The following is a 7,854-nucleotide window of genomic DNA, read 5'->3' as shown; positions in this document are numbered from 1 at the left end:
ACTTTAAAAATTGTTGATCTTCTGACAAATGTCGCTGTATCTTGCAAACCATTGGTCCAATCGCTTTTTCACCTTACAGTTTTCGATAGAACTCGTCGAGAACTATAAGAAACGCAACTCAGAACTACTCGGTACTTTCAAAAAATTTTCCGACGTGGGACTTTGAAAAAAATTTGAAGTCTAAATTTTTTGGGAGTACCGAGTAGTTCTGATCGGAGTTCTGGACAGTTCTCGGCGAGTTCTGTCGAAAAGTATCAGGGCTCAAAGCGATTGGACCAACGGTTTCCGAGATATACTCACTTTAAAAATTGTTGATTTTCTGACAAATGTCGCTGTATCTTGCAAACCGTTGGTCCAATCGCTTTTCCACCTTACAGTTTTTGATAGAACTCGTCGAGAACTATAAGAAACGCAACTCAGAACTACTCGGTACTCTCAACAAAATTTCGTTAAAAAGTTAGCACCCCTGCATTTTTAAAAAATTATTAAAAAATGATTATTAAGCGCATATGTTATTAAAAATCATAGAGAACTCTTCGTATCGTCAAAAAGAAGCAGGAATTATCATCACAACTATTGTATCTAAAAATTAATTTTTCAAAAATTTTTAATTTTTTTTTTATTATTCGAAAATTTTTTTTACATATCAGGAACTCTAGACAATCGCAAATTGAAGCTATTAAGCCGCTCAGAACTATTCCACCTCGAAATTCGATAAAAAGTTAGCACCCCATTTTTAAAAAATGTAAAAAAAATGTTTATTGAGCGGAACTCTTGTTATTAACTGTAGGGAACTCTTCGTCTCGTCAAAAGGAAGTGGGAACTCTAATCAGAACTCCTGAGTACTATAGTTGGGATGCTAACTGAACATACCCGATACGAACTAAAGAAGTACGATCAAGAGCGAGAAAAATTAAAATGCTTTCGATCTATCTAAAATTACACAGAACAAAGATTATTTAAAGCGAAACAAATAATATATTGAATTTTCAAACCAATTGACCGTATAACTTTTGAGAAAGAAAGAGCTAAAATTAAAGTTTTATGGATGGTATCTTATGACAAATGCATTGAATAACTAATATATTATATAATTTCTTACTTTTAAAATGCTTCGAAATACATAAAAAACATATAAATAGTTAGAACAGACTCTGTTTTTTACATCCTTGTAAGAATTTTAATTCTATGCACCGTGTGATTTATTTGTACAAGTAAAAGCTGATGAAAACATGCCTATTTGTGCAACTGAAGAAATATACGAAAAACCAATGCAGTTGATCTACGACGTTAGATTAGATTGCGGGTTGCTTCATCCTATGATACATGTACAATCACGACCTCATTGAATTTTTTATATTCACATTAAGACATTCCCCAGAGGGTCCTTATCAAAGTCCTGACCAAATGATCTCGATAACTAGTAATGAGGAAAAAGTTTATTCGATTCCATTCATATCCTATTCGGGTCAACCCTACCAGGGTAGACCCGAAGAAAACCTTATCAGAGCCTCATGATACATCAGGTATATTTCTACCTATTCGGAGTACTGTACGACAGAGTTTTTGTCGAAAACCGAGCGAATCATTTCTTGAACTTTCTCGGTATTTTTCCTCAGTTGTAACGCGAAAAGGAGGCACTGCCTCAAATACTGCTTCTCGAACGACATAGTTTTTACTACTATTTTTTGAGGTTAGATAAGGCAATACCAATACCTGTTATACTTTATTTTAAAGCTTAAGGATGACACTTCAAAACGATGACGAGAAAAAGATTCAAATTTAAATAAGTGCTGTAGCTGATTAAATTTAAAAAGGGCCGAAAATTAAGATACATTGTTCCTAATTGTTATTATGATTCATAATTAAAAATTAACACTTATAAAGGTTTCCAAAATGATTACGATAATTATTCTCACTTTTCATATCTGCGACAATATTATTCGCGCAGATTACGGCTCGTTGTTAAAAACAATAACTGTTTTATAAACGCTATATTTACATATACACATTATATTATTATTGCACCACTGTGTACGACGTTAAATAATTAATATTTCTATTAAACAAAAATGTTCAGAAGATGATGCTGCGTTTTTTTTAAGTAATTAATGAATTATAAAAAGAATACATATATCAGTATACGCGAAATTATATGTATATAAGCAACTAAGATCCAGCTAGACTGTTATAGGTTTCGTATTCGTATTAATTATGTTGTTACATTGACGGTTTTTAAAATTTAATATTGATTATAAAAAAATATATGCATATGTGTGTATATATGTTTGTATTTGGATAGTATGGAGATACGACGATTTTTCACGCAAAGAAAGATCTATTCCACCTTCCTCTTTGTCTAACAATAAGAGCGTATGACTTTTCGCTCGAAGCGAGGTCTATCCTACCTCCCGCCTACCTAGGAGCATACGATTTTCTAGAATCTAGATAGAGGGGTGTGATGTAAACATCGTTTCGCGTGAAAAGTCTGACACTTTTAGGAAAGGAGAAAGATAGAATAAATCTTACTTTACGTGGAAAGTAAAAAAATAAAACTGACATTCGTTTTTGAAATAGAATTTTTTTCTCGCAAAAACCACGAACCCCTCTTAAAACATTGTATACATACGTGTTTTTTAAATAACTAGTTTTGTTGATATAATTGCAGCGGTTTTTGGTTGAGGACCACTTTTGAATATTTATCAACACAAATTTTTATAAATTTTCTTTTCTCCTTGATGAGATATATACTTTTCATATGTTAATATAACGCTTTAAGTATTTTTAATTCAAATCTTTTTTATATAAGTAAAAATCAATAATCGATCAGATTAACTTATACAACGAGCAGACTTTCAAAATGTGTTTTGTCCAAAATTTATAATTTTCAGAAAACGAGAAAAAAGAAACTACGCACACAGGAAAACTATATACACACTTTTACAGAAAATAACTATGTCTCAACCAGGAGACTATTAAATAAAATTGCTGAACAATTGTTGAAGATGTTAAACAAATGCCTTCTGTTGGTCTCTAGTTAAAAAATATAATGCACTTCGAAATGTCCATGTCTTTTAGTATGTAAATTGACGATAAAAAATGCTTTCTGAACATTTCAAAGCTCATATCTAATATGAGTTTTTCAATACTGAACATTACCATCTTTAACTAAAAACATGAAATTTTGGACAAAACAATTTTGAATCTACTTCTCATATGTATAATCTTTAGAAAGCCCAAGTATATGAGCTCATTTCTTTTCTCGAAAACTGTATATACTATATTGTAAAATTTGTGACATCTCGAGTATTAACGGATGAGCAATTATCTATAGAGAGTAATACATAACTAATTACTCTGGAATGTGCCAAAAACATTTATGCACAACTTTAGGAAGACAGACGGCGTCAAGCAAGTTAGACAAAAGCGTTTATGGGATGCCATTAGGTCTATCATCCAGTTACAAAAGCATAATATAATATTAGCGTATAATTCAACTGTCAACGTTTGTTTTTATCATGATAGATAAGTCACTACGACTCGCGATTGCTTTGATAGTGGTTTATATTTTTATGCCGAAAATGTACTATGATATCGCGATGAAGAGAGAGAGAGAGAGATAGAGAGAGACAACGTGTTTTAAGAGTGTAAACATAGAGAGAAACTCGGAATAAACAGTAGGTGTAATTTGCATAACGTGAGCTGCATTAGTTCAACTTGGCAGAAGGTAACTGTGAGCAAAGACACGTACAATATGCGTAAACTCGGAAGGAAACAAACGTCGCTAGAGAGATGCAATGATGCTTAAGTAGGCAAATCTGCCGAGAGACGTGAAACTCAACTCTGTATCTTTTTCTAAAAACTGAACGTATTAAACAAATGAATGATTCAGGACATGTTTTACTTCGCTATTCAGGTTGTAGATCTCTATGTAAGATGCACACCAAAGTTGCCGTTATTTGACATCTCTCATTCGAAAGTCAAACTTCCGTTTCCGACAAGATTGGGACTTTGAATAGATCGACGAACACGATTCCAAGTACATACCCGAGTGAGTTACTGAGAGTCAACTATGCGTTGACAATCATGTGATTAATATTAATTCTTTTTTATTATTTTACACATCACCATCGCAGATATTCTCAGGAGCACGCAGCAACTGTCGGAATATTACAAGAGGCACGAAGCGTTTTGGGTCATATAGAACTTCTTCTTAGGGTAACGCCAAAGTTTCTCCTCTTGGAAGTAGGGAAGACGCAAACTCGAAGATCCGCGTGGACCTTCTCCCGGTCCCTCGGATATTGTGCAAGTTTTGGAGATATTGCACGAGTGTAGGCAGCTACGCTTTAGAGGAAACCTCGTCAAATACACAGTTAACGTTATACCCTTCAGGGAGATATCACATGTACCTTCAAGCCTATCTTTGACAACTGCCATCGCAAACACGCTCATAGATCTTTCAATTTTTATTGTGTATATATATTTTTATGCGATTGTCAAATTGGTAAGATTTCCAGAAAATTGAAAGGTCTAAGTTCGAATCCTAAGTGAAGTCATATTTTCCACAATAATTTCTTTGTATTATTTTCGAATGCTTATTAACATTCAATATTATTTTCAGTTTTAGTTTATCACATTGAGTTTAAGTTCGACAAACCGAAACAATGCAGTTTATAAAACTAAAAATTTACAAATCTTAAGTAATTGTTCTCCTTCCTTGTTTATATTCTTCCACGAACAACTAAATATCATTTTGTAACGAGCTTTTCAATTAGGTCGGTTCTCTCTTCATAGTAGATCATCAAACATTAAAACAGAATTCAAATTGATACAAAAATACCAACGAACGTAGTCCCACGCATTAGTAATTATCTTAATTCTCTCTCCTCCCCCCTCTCTCTTTTTCTAATATAAAATTGAATTCATATGTTAATTTTTAAATGTTTCTAAAATAAAAGTGATCCACTTTTGCTTCAACGTTCAATAACTCGGTGGAAAAAAATCGTGTAACGTTCACTAAAAAAGTAAATTGAAGCTGAAGATTCACTCTGTCGATTGCTGTACACCGCAGTTTCATGTAATTTTTACCTCACACTATAGACCTAAAATTTGTGCAAAATTTTCAGATTTGACGGATGTCCGTATAACTCAGTAAAGGATCAATCATGTTGAAATTTTAATTACAGATTTCGCAAGTAGAGATTTCAACTTCTAAAACGTTTTTTTAATTTTTTGTCGGCGATAATTTTTCACCGAATTACGGTGTTCTAAATATTGTCGAATTTTTAGCATGTTCGAAAGTGTTCTCTATTTTTTGTTGAGCAGTGTATGTGAAAAATAAGGTAATATTGAGCACATAGATAATCTGCACTTTGCAAATAACTCGCTCGTCTCCACGCAAATAATATTTTTGCAAATAGATATTTAAATTTTTCACTTTTAAAACATTATTTAGGAAATTATATCATATATCATAACATAATATATGTCTTCAAATTTCAATTTTTTTAACATCAAAAGGAAACGTTTATTAATTCGCTTTGATAACAAAATTCTTTTAGTGTTAAAAAAAAACTCGTTAAATGTTTACAGAGCACAAAATTCTCGAAATTTATCGAAATATTGAAAAAACGATCGAAACATCAAAACTGCAAACAAAATGCCAATAAAGGGATATTGTCGCTTTGAGAGAAGACAAGTGTACGAGTGTTCGGCTCGCGGTCAGTTCGCGTCTTTGTGCAATTCGAGACGAGGTTCGCGAAGGATATTCCGATCTAAGGCCGTACTCGAATATGCGGCTTCAGAAATTACGAGAGAGTCTCTTTAAGGAACTAACGTCGCTCTTGAAATTCGAGCAAAGTGGATATAGTTCGCGGGAGCAATTGGACCTCGCACTATAGCCAGGACATGCTTGGGCTGTCGTTAAAAAGGTATAACTGGCTTTCTGTTGAAAGTTTAGAAAATTTGGTATGTAAGAGGGTCACTACTGTACTAACTTTAAAAAGCTCCTCGTAAAAATATAATCGCATATATATATATATATATATATATATATCTCATTATTTATTATATATACTCGTAATTGTAGATCTTACAACAAATTTTACGATATATATACCTACATAACGTAAACGTGAAAAACATTACCTTTACAAAACTGAGTATCTGTGAGATTATCCATTCAGAGAATAGCATTTATTTGACATTTAATAAATATTTGAATAATAATCCTATTTTACAGCACATCTTAAGTAACTTTAGTATTATTATATAATATTTACATTTGCATAATGTAGTAATCCAAAAATGTCTTTTCAGTAAAAATAAAGCACATAATATATACAGAATCATTCAAATTAGAATATTGTATTAAATGATATACCTAAAACTTTCCATGAAAATAAAGTTACAAAGGAAATGAAAGTCTAGATCAGAATTTAACCTATATAATGTATTTATTGGACAAAAAGCTATTCTTATGTTTTCTTATAATGAATACTATAAGTCTACAATACTGTCAAAATGTTTTATTAATAGATATTCAGTTTCAACATTAACCCAATATACCAGTCAATATATATACTCTTATTATCTTATATTATAATAAGTATCTAATTACTATATAACGGGCTCATTCTATAATATCTTTTAAAATACGGGAATTAATTACATATTAATTTTGTAAAAGGAAAGGAATTTTTGTAAGAAAGGAATAAAATTTTTTCATTAACTACTGTGTGCTCGTATAAATTTTCGACGAATTTTAACGCTCACGTGGAAAAACAGTAAAGCTTTCAAAACTATTTTCTCTTAACGAGTTTACAACATCAAATAACCAGAACAATGTGAGATGTGAAATATTTTAGTACTCGAGACATCTTCTTTGCAACATTTGTTTCCTTCAACAATTTCTTCAATGCGACTTTTATATAAAAATTGTAGGAGCATAATGTAAATGTAGCAGTGTGTAAATAGTAATAAAAAGAAGTCAGTCATACAATTAGTTTTCATACATTTTTCACGAAACGTGTTAAATTTAATTAGGTTAAGGAGAAGCAAAAAGAGTACGAATAGATTGACAATGTTAAAATTAAATTTTATTACAGTAAAGTGATAAGAGAGAAAATACATTACTATCTTGAACAATCGTAGATTGCAAAATTCCTCCTTTCAAAACTGCACCATTGCTACATAAAATCGATAATGATACAAACGCCGATCAATTAAGGACTTGAATAGCCGGGTAAGCATTTTATATTACGAAAAACACGCACTTTGCTATCTATAGTCGTTCGTTGCGGTAGCACGTCTTTGTTGATTTAAGCGAGAGAAAAATGGTGAATAGTACTCGTGCGCACCGCAAGAAAATTTTCCGGTACGTGTTAATCATTCTGAGACGTCTCCGCATCTCAATGGCGCGACATCCTTAAAGGGAGGCTCTACTACGGCAAGTAGATAGGATTTTAGTATCTCTATTACGACGAACGTTAAGCTCCAGAAGACGAGCACTGACACAAACTTTAACGAGCGATCTAGGTAAGTATAAGAACGAGCAATAAAGAAAAAAAGTGAGGCAAAACGGATGCTACCGTCATTATGAGTGTGCAGCAGCAGTCACTAAAGGTAATGATATGGCACAGATATATATTATAAAATATGTAATAAATCAGACATAACGTCGCTTAAACTAATCGATGAATATTTGTCCGGCAATACAGTGGATTAAGTTTCAGCCGAAGCCCCTTCCCCAGAGAACCACGTAACTCTTTATGAATACTAATTGCTATCGGAGAAGACATTTGATATGAAACGTAATGCGCAAACTAGCGAGCCATATTATCTACCAAATTGTAG

This window comes from Cyphomyrmex costatus, unplaced genomic scaffold (genome assembly GCF_001594065.2).
Source record: "Cyphomyrmex costatus isolate MS0001 unplaced genomic scaffold, Ccosl1.0 scaffold8, whole genome shotgun sequence".
Taxonomy (NCBI): domain Eukaryota; kingdom Metazoa; phylum Arthropoda; class Insecta; order Hymenoptera; family Formicidae; genus Cyphomyrmex; species Cyphomyrmex costatus.
The sequence above is the reverse complement of the archived record's forward strand: the minus strand, read 5'-3'. Positions refer to the sequence as shown.